General features: G+C 45.9%; 1 protein-coding gene across 6 annotated transcripts in view; it reads left to right on the top strand.

Annotated features, from left to right (window-relative positions):
* The window catches only part of RAI14 (retinoic acid induced 14), a 155,090-nt gene that overhangs the window by 75,329 nt on the left and 61,060 nt on the right, over positions 1-18,701 (top strand). The gene's annotated exons all lie outside the window — the stretch shown is intronic.

Consider the following 18,701-nt stretch of genomic DNA (forward strand, 5'->3'; position numbering starts at 1 on the left):
AATATTTTCTCAGTCCCTTTCTTTTTCTCTTCTTCTTCTGGAACCCCTATAATTCGAATGTTGGTGCGTTTAATGTTGTCCCAGAGGTCTCTGAGACTGTCCTCAGTTCTTTTCATTCTTTTTTCTTTATTCTGCTCTGCAGTAGTTATTTCCACTATTTTATCTTCCAGGTCACTTATCCGTTCTTCTGCCTCAGTTATTCTGCTATTGATCCCATCTAGAGTACTTTTAATTTCATTTATTGTGTTGTTCATCGTTGCTTGTTTCATCTTTAGTTCTTCTAGGTCCTTGTTAACTGATTCTTGCATTTTGTCCAATCTATTGTCCATTCTATCTCCAAGATTTCGGATCAACCTTACTATCATTATTCTGAATTCTCTTTCAGGTAGACTGCCTATTTCCTCTTCATTTGTTAGGTCTGGTGCATTTTTATCTTGCTCCTTTATCTGCTGTGTGTTTTTCTGTCTTCTCATTTTGCTTATCTTACTGTGTTTGGGGTCTCCTTTTTGCAGGCTGCAGGTTTGCGGTTCCTCCTGTTTTTGATGTCTGTCTCTAGTGGCTAAGGTTGGTTCAGTGGGTTGTGTAGGCTTCCTGTTGGAGGGGGCTAGTGCCTGTGTTGTGGTGGATGAGGCTGGATCTTGTCTCTCTAGTGGGCAGGTTCACGTCTGGTGGTGTGTTTGGGGGTGTCTGTGGCCTTATTATGATTTTAGGCAGCCTCTCTGCTAATGGGTGGGGTTGTGTTCCTGTTTTGCTAGTTGTTTGGCATAGGTTTTCCAGCACTGTGGCTTGCTGGTCGTTGAGTGAAGCTGGGTGCTGGTGTTAAGATGGAGGTCTCTGGGAGATTTTCGCCGTTTGATATTATGTGGAGCTGGGAGGTCTCTTGTTGATCAGTGTCCTGCAGTTGGCTGTCCTACCTCAGAGGCAGAGCCCTGCCTCCTGGCTGGAGCACCAAAAGCTTTTCATCCACAGGCTCAGGATAAAAGGGAGAAAAAGTAGAGGGAATTAGTAGAAGTATGAGGAAAGAAAGAAGGAAAGGAGGGTAGGAAGGAAGGAAGAAAGAAAGAAAGAAGCAAAGAAGGAAAGAAGGCAAGAAGGAAAGAAAGGAGGGAGGGAGGGAGGGAGGAAGGAAGGAAGGAGGGAAAGAAGGAAAAAAGACAGAAAGAAAGAAGATACAGTAAAAATAAAATACAGTATAATAAAGTTATTGAATTAAAAACTTCTTATTTAGAAAAAAAAAAAGGGACGGAAAGAACCTAGGACAAATGTTGGAAGCAAAGCTATACAGACAAAATCTTACACAGAAGCATACACATACACCCTCACTAAAAGAGGTAAATGGGGAAAAATCCTAAATCTTGCTGTCAGATACCACCTCCTCAATTTGGGATGATTCGTTGCCTAAAGGAGGGAAGGAAGGACGGAAAGAAAGAACGAAAGAACGAAGGTAAAGTATAATAAGGTTATTAAAATTAATTATTAAGAAAAAAAATTAAAAAAAAAACATGGACGGATAGAACCCTAGGACAAATGGTGGAAGCAAGACTATACAGACAAGATCTCACACAGAAGCATACACATACACATTCACAAAAAGAGGAAAGGGGAAAAAATCATAGATCTTGCTCCTAAAGTCCACTTCCTTAATTTGGGATGATTGGTTGTCTATTCAGGTATTCCACAGATGCAGGGTACATCAAGTTGATTGTGGAGCTTTAATCCGCTGTTTCTGAGGCTGCTGGGAGGGATTTCCCTTTCTCTTCTTTGTTCTCACAGCTCCCAGGGCTAAGCTTTGGATTTGGCCCTGCCACTGCGTGTAGATCGCTGGAGGGCGTCTGTTTTTTGCTCAGACAGGATGGGGTTAAAAGAGCCGCTGATTGGGGGCTCTGGCACACTCAGGCCGGCGGGGACGGAGGGGCACAGAGTGCGGGGCGGGCCTGCGGTGGCAAAGGCCGGCGTGACTTTGCACCAGCCTGAGGCGCGCTGTGCGGTCTCCCAGGGAAGTTGTCCCTGGATCCCGGGAACCCGGCAGTGGCGGGCTGCACAGCCTCCGCGGAAGAGGGGTGTGGAGAGTGACCTGTGCTCGCACACAGGCCCCTTGGTGGCGGCAGCAGCAGCCTTAACGTCTCCCGCCCGCCTCTGGGGTCCGCGCTTTTAGCCGCGGCTTGCGCCCGTCTCTGGAGTCCGCGCCCTCAGCCGCGGCTCGCGCCCGTCTCTGGATTCCGCGCTTTCAGCCGCGGCTCGCGCCGTCTCTGGATTCCGCGCTTTCAGCCGCGGCTCGCGCCCGTCTCTGGATTCCGTGCTTTCAGCCGCGGCTCGCGCCCGTCTCTGGATTCCGCGCTTTCAGCCGCGGCTCGCGCCCGTCTCTGGATTCCGCGCTTTCAGCCGCGGCTCGCGCCCGTCTCTGGATTCCGTGCTTTCAGCCGCGGCTCGCGCCCGTCTCTGGGGTTCGCGCTTTTAGCCGCGGCTCGCGCCCGTCTCTGGAGTTCCTTTAAGCAGCGTTCTTAAACCCCTCTCCTCACGTCCCAGGAAACAAAGAGGGAAGGAAAAGTCTCCTGCCTCTTCTGCTGGTGCAGGCTTTTCCCCGGACTCCCTCCCGGCTAGCTGTGGTGCACTAACCCCTTCAGGCTATGTTCAAGCCGCCAACCCCAGTCCTCTCCCTGCGCTCCGGCCTCAGCTCTCAGCCCCGCCCGCCCCGGCGGGTGAGCAGACAAGCCTCTCGGGCTGGTGAGTGCCGGTCGGCACCGATCCTCTGTGCGGGAATCTCCCCGCTTTGCCCTCCGCACCCGTTGCTGTGCACTCCGCAGCTTCGAAGCTCCCCCCTCCGCCTCCCGCAGTCTCCGCCCGCGAAGGGGCTTCCTAGAGTGTGGAAACTTTTCCTCCTTCACAGCTCCCTCCCACTGGTGCAGGTGCCGTCCCTATTCTTTTGTCTCTGTTTTTTCTTTTGCCCTACCCAGGTACGTGGGGAGTTTCTTGCCTTTTGGGAGGTCTGAGGTCTTCTGCCAGCCTTCAGTAGGTGTTCTGTAGGAGTTGTTCCACGTGTAGATGTATTTCTGGTGTATCTGTCGGGAGGAAGGTGATCTCCGCGTCTTACTCTTCCGCCATCTTCCGCCTTCCTACTCATGTATTTTAGAATGGGCAAGAGTGAGTAGCCTTGGTACTCTCGACCTGTGGGAGGTTTTCGCATTTTCTGTCCCGGTATATGGAGGCTGTTGGCAAAGCTGTCTTACACATTGCTCTTCCATTTTCTAGTTTCTTGGCACCCAGCTACCTAAGTGCTTCCCTTTCGCAGGACCAAAAAGAAAAAAAAAAAAAAGGGAAATAGCAAGTGGTATTTTGTAAATAGTTTGGGGGAAAAAAGAATTTAAGGAAATAACTAGTGAAGTTGCTGATAAATGTTGTCATCTCAGCTCCTGTTTTGATAGAAGACGGTTGAAAAGCATGGGATTGCACCGGCTGGGTGAAGTTTACATGGATTCAAAGCAGGAAAGTTGAGGATTAACCAGTGACCGATGGCCTGACGTTCCCCAAGTCCAGACACAGCCAGGGTGCATGTTGTACTAAAGCACTAAGATTGGGGGGGATGGTGAAGCACTGCCTCATCCTCCCGCGACCTGTTTTCTGCCTGTAAAGAAAGGAGTGAGGCAAGGAGTGAATCCCAGGCCCCGGAGTGGAAGTGGCCCCTGGAAATGACTTAGTAAGAAAAGCCAGAGGCTGGGGCCCAGCCTGGGTGTGCTCAGGAGCCGCCAGCCCCCCAGGGATTGCCCAAGAGCCTGTGACCTGAAGGCACAGCCTGCTGGGGCTGCCCCACTGCAGGAAGGTGGCGTTTGGCCGTGTGGTGGGTTCTCGTCTGCTCTGCAGTGATGCTGAGCTACCGCCCATGGACCAGTGCCCAGGAGGGGCCTGACTCCCTTCAAGTACCCAGAAGAATCTGGCTCATGGATTTGATGGTATATACAGACACAGCCCTAGTACTAGATGTGTTGAATTACCAGTGCTAATTTCACCAAGACAGTTCTTCTTTGTTTCTCCCACCTTATGAAAGTACTAGTCCTTACCATTAATTTTGCAAAATATATACCCTGCTGGGTAAAGTCATTCATATAGATTTTTTGGCACTTAGAGGACATTTTCCTCCTTATATCTAGAAACAGTGGTCATGAGGCTAGAACTGACCCACAGGAGGCGAGCTGTTACTGGCCTCCCTCCTGCAGCCTCTTGCCCTCCTCCACTTTGAGAGCCTGGAGTAACTTCTCTGCGTGACTTGCGCTTGGGTTTCTGAAACACAAGCCGTTCATCTCAGTTTCGCTGCCTAAAGTGTGTTGCTGAAGTTAAAAAAAGAAAAAGATTGTTTTATTATAGTTAATTTCCAGGATTCTTAGAAATTTATTAAGGAGGCAGAAGGTTCAGAGAGTTTCCCAGAATCGCATATTTTCCTGGAATTTAACTTCCCACGGCACGGGGCTTTTCTGTGGGTCTCGTTCACAGCTCCGTCCAGTGCACTGGAGGTGCTCAGTAAGTATCTTCTGAATGAATGAATGGGCCAAGCCAGGATCTGAGCCCAGGCTTGGGTCAGTACTGTAGTGCCCCTGTAGAACATGTGTGTTTTACCCTATTTGAGCTGTAATTGGTCTATTGAACTGACTCGAGTCCGTGAGGTGTAAAAGTGAAAGGGTCTTTATTTCTCTTCGGTCCTTGCCTTCCTTCAGCCATGCCCATGCCATCTCCCTTTCCTGTCCCTTCACAGCGTGCAACCTCCATACACTTCCAGAGATGAGTCCCGTTTGAAAAATCAATTTCCAACGTGATTGAAATCTTCTTTTCTCTTTCCCCCAGTGCGGCTTGCCCCTGTCTCGAAGCACTGGAAGTAAGGGAGACGTGGAGTACTCTGCCCTTTCACTGTGGCTCCTTGCTCTTTGGGGATCGAGCCCCCATCCCCTGCCTCCCCCCCTGCGTGGGGCAGGGACAGGGAAGAAGCACGGGGGTGGCGGGGAAGGTGAACACCTCTATATGTAGCCAGGTGCGGCTGCTGCCCTCTTCTCACTGGTCAAGGCTGTTTCTCGCCAACAGCTCGCTCAGAGCATGGCCCAGGTCTCAGCACCCTCACTCGGTGGGCTCTGCCTCCAGCTGGCCCTTTTCTATCCCCCCTCACTACCCTCTTGCTGCTGGCGTCCTCTCACCCCAGGACAGCCATCTCAGTCAGGGTACCAGCAAGATGGCTCAAGTAAGGCTTCATAACGTGGTGTCCAATTAAGTCCCAGGAAACTCACAGGTCCTTGCTTCTCCAAGCTGTGGGTGTGTCGGCAGCTTTCCTGGTGCTGCCTTTCTCTTCTTCTGCCCCGCCCCTCCTTCTCTTCATTTCTCTTCTCTCTTCTTCTGTTGCTCAGGACACAGCGAAATCAGCCAGTCCACTGCCTAAATAGATGGGCAACCAGTGGAAGGGATGTTTTTTTCTTCTTGGAGGCATCCCCAATCTCTGCAGGATTCTCTGGATACCCCACCAGTTGTTACGGATGGGGAGTGAGCTGGGCAGCTGCGGTGCCTGGAAACATGCGCACTGCACTCCCCTCAAGGGACTCTTGTTCTCCCCCCTCCTCTAGTTCTAATAGAGACTAGGAAGCTGATATTAACAGGGCTGGCTCTGTTACCTTTTTATTAACTTCTGGAGGAAGTATATAACCCCAATTATTTTTTTAGAAGTTTGGTCATTTAGTGGTTTTGTTTTGTCTTGTTTTGTTTTTTTGCGGTACTCGGGCCTCTCACCGCTGTAGCCGCTCCCGCCGTGGCGCAGGCTCAGCGGCCATGGCTCACGGGGCCCAGCCGCTCCGTGGCATGTGGGATCTTCCCGGACCGGGGCACGAACCTGTGCCCCCTGCATCGACAGGCGGACTCTCAGCCACCGCGTCACCAGGGAAGCCCCTGGTGGTTTTTTTAATCCTCATCAGTGGGCTTTGTCTTTAATGCTGAGGCAATAGGGAAGATCATATCAAGATTTTAGGTGTCAAAGACATTTGGGTAAGAAGGAAGAGCGCCTATGTTGAATGATACCATTAATGGTCTGAAGGGCTAAAAAAAACCCTGTAAACTTACGAAGTGGGGCATTAACTGGCAGGCTGGGAAGATTCTAGCAGTATTTGTGCCTTATCTCATTTATTCTTGAAATCACACCACGCTATGCAGACATGAATGTTCAAAGATGTTCAAGCCAGAGCTGTTTATAATCATGAGAACCTGGTCACAACCTAGATGTCATTACCATTTCAGCTGTAAAAACTTTTGCTGTGGCTCGTTATTGATACGAGAAAATGTTTAGCATATATTACCTGGTGAGAAAAGCAGGTCATAGAACAAAATATTTGCTTTATGCATAGAAAAAATATGGACTGGTACAAAAATGTAACAGGTTTGTTATTCTTGAATGATAGGACTGAAAGTGATTCTGTAAGTTTTATTCTTCTTAATTCTCTGTAGGTTTTGAACTTTTCTGCAGTGAATCTGTTTACATATATAAAAATGTTTTTTAAAGAGATTATACTATTAGCTTAATGAAAAGCTAGAATACATACTTGTCTCAGCTCTTTTGTCTTTTACATGTCCTACATCCTTAATTACTGAAGAATTTATATATTTCTTATAATATCTGAACTTTGAGGCTTTAGTCAGTTTTTCTCTTACTTGGTCTAATAACTATTACATCATTCCACAATCTGGCTTATATTTCAACAACTGAATGTCCTAAATATTATTTGGCATTTATAAAGGTACATGGTAATTTGGAAAAACGCCTTTATTACAATATAAATCTTCCAAGTAACTTTAAAAATGATGTCGTGGCCTTTAGTTTGAAGACCAGAAAATGTGAACACTCTAACTTGTAGAAAGAGCCTCCAAACGCTATTTGTCTTATATCTTGACTATTCTGTAATTTATGCGGATCACTGAAGTGTTTCAGGAAAATTAATTCCACAGGGTTGACTTAAGTGCCTAGGGCTTAATAAATTAGAATGGAGTTTGAGCAGGCAGAGAAACGTTGCGTCATGGGTCTGCATGTCTTCAGTCTGTAGGAGTCGAGCATCAGCCTGTAAGCTCTGTGGGTTAGGAACCTGCCTATGGGTCTAATTTCTTGTGGCCCCCCCGGGCCTGGAAAAATGCATGGTACATGATACAGGTGGTCATGATAAGAGCAAACATTCACTCATCTCTTGATGTGTACAAACCACACCGCTGTGTGGTCTTCATGCACTATCCTGTTTAGCCCCCAAAACAACTCTCTGAAGAAGGTGATTTTTAATCTTTTCTGAAGGGAGGGGGGCAGGTGCAGAGCTCGAGTGTGTATACAGCGATATATGAGAAAAATGCCAGTAGTTTGGCTGCCAAGCTGGCCTCAAATTCCGTAGTTACAGACACACCTTCGAAAGCCTTTTGATTAAGTTAAAATTCAGGTTAAATTAGACCGTTTTCATAAAAGTCTCTGTACAAAGTGGGTTTGCATAAATTGAGATAACAGAAGGCACAAAAATTCTTCAGTGTTACGGGAAAACGTCGTAAGAATGGTCTTTTTAACGGTTGCCACAGTTTACTTTATTATCTAGAAATCTGTAGAATCCGCCTCTGTGTTCTGAGTGCTGTAATCGGTATAGTTAGGATACTAAACAGAGCAATCCAGAGGTAAGGGGACGTAGTGCAGGATATGTTGGGGGTAAAAGTGGTGGCACTTAAGCTGGTCTTGAAGGGTTTTTGACACGTTAAGGAAGGTAGTACTACCAGCATAAGATTTTGGAGGCAGATCCTGAGAGCGGTTTGGTTTTTTAAAAACAATCTGGGGAATTGTGCAGTTATTTGAATGTATACCTGGCATTCATTCCAAGAAGATCACCGTCTCCCAGCAGGATGCCCTTTACGGAAGGACGGTGCATTGGAGGAAAATATGCTGTCTTGAACTTTGAAATGTCAAGTCTAAATGTTTAGAGCGATGTCAATCAACACTGCATTCTCGTTTTCAGGTTCGAAGATTATCTGCACCTTCATTGTTTTATAGCCACATTAAGCATTTTCTTCCTTTTGCTACACAAGATTTATGTCAACCAAATTTCCTAGACTTGGGGGTTCTTGTATTGATTCGTTCCTTGGTCAAGGGGACCATGGCTTTGAAAACTTTGAGCGAGCATTTAGGTAAGGGCATACTCGTGCTCTGGGTGTCTGAGAACGAATTTCTGTTTTCCGCACACCTGAAGGACAGTTTTGTCAGATAAAATTGCCACAGGATGCTCGGTTCCTCTCAGAACCCTGTTGGTGGTGGGCCACTGCCTCCTGGTGTTGAGTGTTTTGGAGAAATCTGAGCCAGCCTGATGGGGGGAGCCTTTGAAAATAACCTGTTTTCTACCTGGATACCAGTAGCATTTTTTTCTTTATCCTTCAAATTAAAAAAAATGTCAACAGAATGTGTCTCAAGATACTGGTCTCTTTCCCCCTGCTCCCCTCTCTCTAATCCTAGCCACAACTTGGCGAGTCATTTCATTTTATAGGCAAGCTTTTCTTCAGCTCAGGGTAGTTTTCTTTTATTCATTCTTTTATTCCTTAACTTGGCTTAGATTTCTACATCATATATTGCCTGGATCCTTTTTTCCTTTCCTTTGTAGTGTCTTTTTTCTTTTCCTTTGAGTTAAACTTGTCTCTTACTTTAGCTCCAACTTTCCTAGATTCCTCAGTCTGCTGTTCACTGTTGCCAACACGTTTTAAATATGGCATCTTCACATAGTCGTCTTTGATTCCAGATTGTTCTATGGAGCAGTTTCTTAGACATATTTTTCTCCTGAATCTAGTTGAAAAAGCACATATTAGAAAACCTCTCTGGTTTCTTAAAGAGTAATTCTGTTTCACAGGAACAAATGTGCTCTGATTCCTCAAAGAAATTCGCCTCTTTTGGACTTGCTGGAGCTGTTCTCAGGACCTGTGCTGTGCCGACAGCTAATAGTTATAGGACGGCTATGCTCATCCAGAATTGCGGGAAGGATGGGTTCTATCAGATATGATAAGATTCCCTCTCAAATATTTCAATCCAGAAAACAAGTAGAAGGAGATCTATGGTTGTCATTCTGTTCTTGGCCATTTCAGAAGCCTAGCAGCCTGAGGAGTGTGTGAATCTGAGGTGATTGTAGCAAGAAACCCTTGTCTGTGTTCAGTGTCAGGGGCAGCCTGGAATTCACTGGGGCAGCACCCCTTTCTGGGCTAGCCACACATGCCTGCACTGTTGGCCTCCCATGTTTTTCAGCGTCCTGTTGTCATGTGGTGCACTTTGTGGTAACACGGAGGGGTCACCCTCACCATCTCCCTTTATCCCTCTGAATTAGGCATCATGAATGGAGTTTGTTGGAGTCTCTTCCTGGCATCTTCCTGACAGGCAAGAGGGCAGCTGTCATCATTGGTCCAACTGGCCGTTCTTCAAACTTGTCCCATCTGACCCAAAACTATAAGAAATTCCCTGAAGTTTCTGGCTTGTGGCTGTCATCTCTCCATGGTTTCCTGTGCAGATACAAGTTTTCTCTTAATTTTATATTCTGCAGCTCATTTTAATGGGGCACTGATAAATTGGTCAAGATATTTAAGACATTGTTGAATTTTCCTGAGGTCCCAATCAGTTTAGTAGCTTAGCTGAGAGTTGCAGCTGGAACTTCGGGACTTGTAGACAGTCTCACATGTGCTGTAGCCATCAGTCAATCTGGGATTGGCTATGGGAGTGGATTGTGAATGTGGACATCAGCCAGTAATCCTAGAGGACGAGAACCACTGTTCAAAATAACAAAGGGCATTCCCTTAGGAGTGTGAATAATAACCATATTAGCAAATTCATCCTGAATGCTAACTGTATGCCAGACCATGTTCTAAATGTCTTGCAGATATTTGATTCACTTAATTCTCACAATTACTCTATGGTAGAAGCGACTCGTACTATCTCTTATTTTACAGCTGAGGCACACAGGAGTTACGGAACTTGCCCAGGGTCACGGGGCTGGAACTGGGCTGTGACCCCAGGCTGTCTGGCTTCCGGGTCCATGCTTTAAAGCACTATATTATACTGCGTTTCAGTAAGTGCCCATGAGATTGGGGATCTGATAGAGAGAAGAGTTTGGATTTGTTAGAATAGATAGAAGGGAGTCTGTTGATGGCCGGGAGTCTAGGGAGATGTCAAGATGAAAATGTCAAGATAATAACTTTTAAATAGTTGCAGCGAAGAGGGAAGACTACCTTAGGAGAATTGTGAGGGCTGGCTACTTCCTCAGTGATTTTAGTAGCAACACTATCTTTTAAAAAGCCCAGTGCTTTGCTGGAGTCTTTCACTCGGGCAAACATTCATTCACTTGATGAACATGTATTCATCACTGGCCACCTGTCGGCGCTGGTGCGAGGTGCCTGAGATACAGATGTGAAAGTCAGAGCCCCTGTCCTTGAACTTCACAGTCTGTGGGCCACCACTAGATGTACACCCAGCAACTTTCAGTAGAAATGGACTGTGAGTGACAATAAGTTGTGTGTAACGTGCCCTGGAAAATGGAGTTTCAGAATTTCAAAAGCATCTGCGTTGTCTATTTCTATTTCATTGTTTTACCAGTAGACTCATTCATTTCCAGTGTGTATGTCCAAACTGCAGATTCCTGACATCTATATTAGACGAAGGTCAAAACCCATAGCCCAAGACCACACATCAGAGTTCCAACATTGCTTGACTAGAATTTTCCTTCTTTTGGTGCCTTTTGTCTGTGTTTTTTTGGCACTCGGCATCTAGCTGAATCATAAAACTCGAAGACGAGACATTTTTCTGGGAATCCCTTCTGGACTCTAAAAGGATAATGAATGAGGCTTTACATATGGGGACTTTGATGAGTTTTCCAAAGTTCTTTGTATCTGTCAGTGTCCTTGGTTTTGGCTTGTCTGTTGTGCTTATTAAGAAACGTGCAGTTACGGGCTTCGGTCTTCTTGGGCTCTCCTCGGGGGCCCTTTGTCTTGGGGGACCGGGGAGACAGTGGTGCAGGCGGGCCATCTGTACACATGCTCATGGGAAGCCTCAGACAGATCAGACCGATGATAAACGTCATGGCCCCTCGTCTTGTGTTCTTAAAAACCGCTGCCCTCTGCCTTCAGACGTCAGGCAGAAATAATTTCTTGGAACAAGATTTTTCCCCTGTGGGTGGATATTGGAGTTTATTTTGGGTTGGCTATTATCGGAGTGTAGAAAAGCTATAACATCTATGCCCTTTCTTGAGAACTACAAGAATTTTGTTGTAAATAAATCAGTGGTATCTCTTGCCTAAAATACATTGAAATATCCAGACTATTTAAAATTAACCTCTGATAACATTAGACAGTGCGCTTATGTGTGTGTAGTGTTTTGATTATTTAAGTCACCTTCCAAAGCCAGTTGCAGCATAGATAGAAATTTGGAGTGGTAGTGGTGAGGTGGGGCCCTGGAATGTTTCCTCCAAACTGGAGAAGGTTTATTTTAATGTATTGATTCATTAAAAAATATTCAGATAACTAACAGGGGCAGGGGGACTGTGGAAGAATACGAAATTTTCTGCCATCAAGTACAATCTGTTTGGGGAGTCAAATCTTTTTAAATGTGCTGTTATCTTCCATTTTACAAATAAGGAAACTGAGGCATAAGGAGCTAAATGGCTTCTCCAGGCTACACAGCTAGTAAGTGGTAGAGCCAGGGTTTGGATCCAGGAGCCCAGAATCCAAGCTCTTAGCCCTGCACTCTATCGTCTCTCTGTGAGACGTGAAATGGGAAAACCATACACTTCAAAGGCTAGTGTAAAACTTTGTTAAAACAGAAGGCAGGGAGCAGCTTTACGCCTCCCTGGCACAGAGAGATGGCAAGATAGAAATGAGAGAGGAAAAATTACTTGAGTAATTTTCACACGAAAGGGGAAAGAATAAGTTGGATTCTGGAGCCCAAGAGCTTGGCTCAAGTGGAACGTTTGTGTAGGGCCATGGCGGGGGCCAGAGGGAGAGGTGGGCAGCGTGGAACTGAAGGTTTGAAACTGGATTAAGAGAAGCCTTCCATTGTATGTGTGTGTGGAGGGGCGCTAAAGAGTATTGGGTCTCTTGTTGGCCATAGACAGCCATGGGCGATTTTGTATACGAAAGTGAACCAGAGCAGAAGGCAAGAACATTTAACCCCCAGGGAATTTGGCATGGGAAGAAGGAGGGCCGCGGTGGAGGTGGGTGGAGGGTGCGGGACCGGAGGTAGAAAGGCCAGTTAAGAGGCTGTTGAAGCGTCCCAGGTAAACAGTGGTCCGTGTCAGAACCTCTTCCCTGGTTCTCCAAGTATCTGTACCTGTCGGTGTGCCCGAAGAGGAGGGCCCCATCTGAAGTGTCTAGCATGATGCCTGACAAAAGCATGTGTTTGTGGAACTGGACTGGATTAGTTAAAGGCATTGGCTGTAGGATGGAAAACAAGTCAACACAAGGGAAACCAGAGAAGCAGTTGTCAACAGTTGTTGGTGAGTAATTGGCTGGGGAGGTGGAGGGAGAGAAGAGCCAGGGTCTTTGGCTTGACTGACAATATGATTCTAGTACCAATTACAGTAGGTGGGGTTTTCCACACGCCTTCAAGCAATTCACTGACATCAGCTGGGTGTCGTACTCTTCAACCCAATTCTGACACTGTCTACCTGGAGACAACATCAGATGACACAGGTTAGGGACTCAGTCCCACAAGACTGCCCCCACTTTAGATGTCAATCGCAAGTCCAGATCCTCACCTGTACCTTTGACTGTCCGGCTATAAATCAGAGGTTCCCACAACCGCCTCTTTGGGTTTGATGAATTTACTAGAGCGGCTCATTGAACTCGAAGAAACATTCCATTTACTAGATCTCTGGTTTATTTATAGAAGGAGATGACTGAGAATCCGCCAGATGGAAGAGATGCACAGGGCGAGGTATGGGGAACAGGCGCGGAGCTCCCATGCCCTCTCTGCACCTCCCGGAAGCTCTCTAAACCCTGTCCTTTGGGTTTACACGGAGGCTTCCTTACCTAGGCATGAATGATGAAATCATTTGCCATTGGCAGCGGATTAAACTTCAGCCCCTCACCCCTTCCCTGAGGCTAGGGGCACAGAACTGAAAGTTCCAACCCTCTAATCACATGATTGTTTCTCCTGGCAACCAGCCCCCATCCTTAGTTGTGGTCCAAAAGTCACCTCATTAATATAACAAAAGACACTTTTTTTTTTTAGGAGCTCTGTGCTGGAAATGGGGGCGGATATATATATTCGATATATATATATTTTTTAATAAATCACAATATCTCAGATGAACTTACCGCTAACCAAGGCACAGGCATCGGGACAAGGGACCCGTCGGAAGGAGGGTGCAGTGAGTTTGGTTAAGGTCCTCTTCTCTCTGTGGGGCATCTCGACTGCCTGTTGGGACTTACGCCGTCTTTATGTGCGGAAAGGTACGGAATGTTCAGATTCACCCTCTCGACTAGTTCAGCATTTTAACAGAGACAAATGCGGTTAGTATCAGGCTAATGTGTCATCTTCACGGTTGCCCAGGGAAGAACAGTTCTGGCTCACAACAGAATCACGTAGAGAATTTTTAAAAGTTAACACTCGTATTTTTTCCAACAGACGTAGGTGATTCTATTATGTAGCCACTTAACCATGCTCTTTGAAAGACATTGGGTATAAACAGGTATATTATTATTTTTTTAATCATAAAAAGGTTTTCCCTCTAAAAATTTTGAAAAACTTAGAGAAGTCGATTTTTTAAAATTTGGCCGTCCCACCAGCCTTGAGATAGACGCTAGGTACAGCCACCTTACTGCAGGTTCCCCATGTCTGTGTCTGTACCCTGCTGGCTGTGAACAAACAGGAACTGAATCAGTGTCATCTGTGGGTCCCCCAGAAGGTTTCTGTTGACCCGCAGTCAGCGGGGATGGAGTCCTGTGTGGGCCATTTTGTGCTGGTTAAGCAACCCTCTTTCCGTGGGTCACAGTCTTAGATTCCTAGGGCTACCACAAACTGGATGGCTTAAAACAGAAATTGATTCTCTTACAGTCCAGGAGGCCAGAAGTCCACAATCAAGGCCCAGGCAGGATTGGTTCCTTCTGGGGGTCCTGATGGAGAAAATGCCCCATGCCTGTCTCCTACCTTCTGCTGACTGCTGGCACTCCTTGGCTTGTAGACACATCACTTTAATCTCTGCCACCATCTTCACATGGCCTTCTTCCCCGTGTCTCTGTCCTCACTTCTTATAAGGAAACCAGTCATTGGATTTTGGGCCCATTTTTATCTCAAAATCCTATTTTCAATTAAGGTCACATTCTGAGGTTCTAGGTGGATATGAATCGACTCACTATAGTCACCTGTGACTTGCATATGGTTAGGGGACACTAAGTAGGGGGAGCTGCCTTGGTCTCCTACCCTAAACTTGAGGTTCTTAAATATTCTTAGTCCCCAAACAAGAAAACGAGTCCTTGGCAATGGAGATATCCTGATTCTGGGTCGACATCTACCCCATTGAAGATCCCAGCTTTCACCTGCTGAACTGACTGGTTCCAGAAGGAAGAGTATGGGGTGGGGTACCAGTGCAGGGAGTGGGCAGGGGGAGCAGGAAATACAGAGCAGAGAACGCTCGTAGAATTTGTAACTTCAAGGACTGTTTCCTATTCTCGTAGATTTCTTTAGCTGTCATAGAACGCTGGTAGAATTTGTAACTTCAAGGACTGTTTCCTATTCTCGTAGATTTCTTTAGCTGTCATTTTGTCCCGCGGTCATCATTTAACATCTATAAAGGGCATGATGCCTGGGCATGAGCAGGGCAAGGGATCCGCCCCCCATCCTCTTCTCTGACCATTTAGGCACTGAAAGTGCACTCACGCATTTGGCTTAAGACCTTATGGATGAAATCGTTTCGTCTGGATACTTCATGTGAAATCTATATTGTGCCCCTTGGGTAAAGAGCAAAGCTCAGGGGCTGTGGCTGCCTATTATGCTCAGATGCATGCCAGAAATACTTGACACGTGGCGTGTGCTTGGATTATAGCCAGACATGTCCAGAGGTGTCCTGTCTGCGTGCAAGGAAAGCCTTGCTCAGGCCTTAAGATATTCATTGTTACACATGTATCTCCCTTTAAGTAATGAACATTCTTGGAGTAAATCAAGTCTCATTTACATATGATTCATAAATAAATATATATATATGAGCTTACTACTCAAAGAGACCTTACTGTGAATATGCTTATAAATAACCATACTTCAAATGCTTGTGTATAACCATGAAGTTCATGTATCATATTGAGTTTGCTTTAGCGGGGTTCCTGCTTTTAAAAAGGATTTAGAGCTTAGAGTTTCCCATCTTAGTACCACCAGACTGAGGTGTGTCCCTCTGCCTCACATGGCCCACCATCTGTCTTCTACCTGGTCTTCCCCAGTGCAGTGAACATACGTGAGGGGCAGGACTGTACAGTGGAAAAGGTACAAAGGTCTGGGGTTTGAATCCTGATCCTTTTACTTTCTGACCTTGTAACTTTGGCCAAGATACTTATATTTTTCTCATCTTCAGTTTCCTCATCAGTAAAATGAGGATAATAATAGGTATCTCACTGGATGGTGTATTAATTTCCTAGAGCTGCCATAATAAATACCATAAACCAATTGGCTTAAAACAACAGAAATCTATTCTCTCACAGATCTGGAGGCTAGAAGCCCCAAATCAAGGCATTGACAGGGCCATATTCCCTCCAAAGTCTCTAAGGAAAAATCCTTCCTTACCTCTTCTAGCTTCTGGTGGTTGCCAGCATTCCTTGGTTAATGGCAGCATAACTCCAGTCTCTGCCTCTGTCATCATGTGACCTTCTTTCTATTTCCTCTATGTCTTCATCTGTCTCTCCTTGCAGGGACACCAGTCATTGGGCTTGGAGCCTACCCTAATCCAGAATGACCTGCTCTTAACTTGATTACATGTGCAAAAACCCTCTTTCAAAATAAGGTCACATTCTGGGGTTTGTGGGCGGGCGTGACATTTGTAGTGATACTGTTCAAGCCGGTACAGGTGCTTAGACTGAAATGAAGTCAATTCTTGAGGGCACCCAGAAGGGACTGGTACATAGTAGAAACTCAAGTTAAGTCACAGGAAGCCATTTTTATATTAAGGCTTGTGCCATTTGCTCTGCAACCTCATCACTCCTTTCTCTGTTGACAATCACTCTTTTTGGTTATGCTGGGCACCCTCATCTCGCTTTCTTCATCATCTTTTGGGGGCTCTTTTTCTAGGAATTTAGCTGCCAGCTCCTACTTTTCCTTTCTGCTATCATCACGGGAATTCTAACATTCGTCTAAATGACCCATCTGACACCCTGCCTCTGGTCTATAGGACTATGTCCAGACCTTACCCTTCTCTGCCCTGATCCCATAGTCGTTTCAAATACCTGTTCCCTGGTACCTCCTGTCCTCTTGACCCTGGAATCTCTGCTTTATGTGTCTTCCCAGTCTCCAGGCATGGCTCGAGCTACCCACGCCTTGCTCCCATCCTACCTAATGCTTCTAGTGAAAAATCCCACACCACCACTAAGTGGTTTCTTTATGGAGTTATAACTCCTGCTCTCAGCTGGACCTTCAGGGCTGCTTGAAAACCCCTTTACTCATTCCAAGTGGGTTTCCTTTCTCATTTCCCCCAGGAGCTTCTGGGAACATTTCTCGAGCTCCTTAGCCCACCCCTGACCCTGCCTACTTTACCTCCTGTCTCCCCGAGAAAACAGAAGCTATAAAACACAAACTGACGTCCTCTCTACCACAGAGTCTCTGCTTGCCCTCCCCTTCCTGCTTTCTGTCTCTGAGCCGTAACATGAGTTAATTAGTCTCTCACTCACAGAGATCAGCCTTCTGCCTGGGCTGAATCCTCCCTTCCTCCCCCCACTCCTTATGTTTTGCACTCCTCCTTTCTCCACTGACCCCCTTGCTTGCCTCAGTCTGTAAATACGCTTAAATGTTGCTCATCCTAAAAAGTGTCTTCATTTTCTTTAAAGTGAGCTGCTTGACCTTTCTTCTCTTGAGAGAACCAAGAGTAGCTTTTCATGCTTCTTAACCTCTCGGTGCCTGTTTTCTCATCTGTCAAATGAACTCACGATGGTACCTGCTTCATAGGGTTATTGTTAATATTAAATTGTATTTATATTCTTATGTGGTTACATTTTTGTAATATTAATGTAATTACAATTATGTAATATTAAGTAGGAACTGTAGTACAGTTCCTAGAACTATGCGATTTTAGCTGTTTTGGGTGTAATAGCATCCTCTCTGGGCTTCGGTAGCACTCAGTTCTCAACACTGGCTGAGCACTGACAGATGATGATGTAAGTAGTTATTGGGTGTGTTTCTGTCCTCAGAAGTACATGAACTTCTTCAGTGTCCACATTACTTCATATCCATCTTTTTATCCCTAGGACTTGCCATGGTACTGTGTGTGTGTGTGTGTGTGTGTATGTGTGTGTGTATATGTATATACACACATACTCCCCTGTTTGTTGTATGTATCTAAAATAAACAAATACTTGAGCCCAACTGAATTGGATGGAACCATTTTCCTCCCTGAAGGGTAAAGTTGGTTTGACCTATTCCCAGATTTATCTCTGTTCCCTTGAGACTGTTTTTCCCTGATGTGACGTGGTTTTAAGTATAGAATAATGTTTTAAACTGGTTAGCATAGTCAAAGGAAGGAATTTGATAGGATTATGGAGCCTTTACATGCATTTGTGAACTGAGACAAAGGCGTCAATGGAGAAGATTCATCAGTGCTGGCTTCCGAGGTAGAAGGAAGGAGAACAAAGCTGTTGGAGGATCAGCTCTGAGTTGAGCCCCTACCATCTGGCAGGCAGTGGACCAGGGCCCAAGGCCTTATGATGAGCAAGATAGATGCTGGCCATTGGCCGTGCCCTGGAGACCCCAGTCCAGTGAGAGGTTGACTGGCCGGTACTTGAGGAACACTGTGTAATTATAGCTGTGCCAAACGCCGTGGAAGAGAAGCACGGGAGAGCCTAGCCGGGGGAGTGACCGGTCCAGGTGACCAACAGTGAGTAGGGCGGTGTGTGAAGTGGGTCTGGCAGAGGGACTAGCCTGTTTCTGGGTGGAGGTGTAGATAATTATGTGTTAGGTCCGTGACGCAGCATTCAGCATTTATGTGGGATCACATAACACAGTCTGTTGAAGGGACGCTGGCAGGTTTCAGGGTGATTCACAGAGACACTGGAACCTGCATGTGTGAATAATCTGACGTAAAAATGCGGGGAGAGGGAAACTCATTTTAGATGAACTTACGTTTTGGTCTGAAGTAACTGACATTATATGAAGCTGCTGGGCTTGTTAAAGACAGGACAATGGTCAGATTTTTAAGTCCTGGTCTATTGGTAATTTCCTGGGTGTTCCACAGATGCCAAAGAGGACAGTCTTGGAAGGCCTCACGTGGATCAGCTCACTATTTACACTCTTCTCTAAATACATCTTGCATTTTTCAATTGTTGTGTCTTCTTTCCATTAACCTAAATGTTACTCATTGCAAGATCTAGTTCATCATCCAGTCAAAAAGCCTTCCCTTCCTGCCCAGCTGAAAGTCATCCCTCCCTTTCATTGGACTGATTCCCCATTTCACTCCTTTTACCACTCTGAGTCTTGTCTTGTATCGTTGGCATATTTCTCATGT

Source organism: Globicephala melas, chromosome 3, assembly GCF_963455315.2.
Source record: "Globicephala melas chromosome 3, mGloMel1.2, whole genome shotgun sequence".
NCBI lineage: Eukaryota > Metazoa > Chordata > Mammalia > Artiodactyla > Delphinidae > Globicephala > Globicephala melas.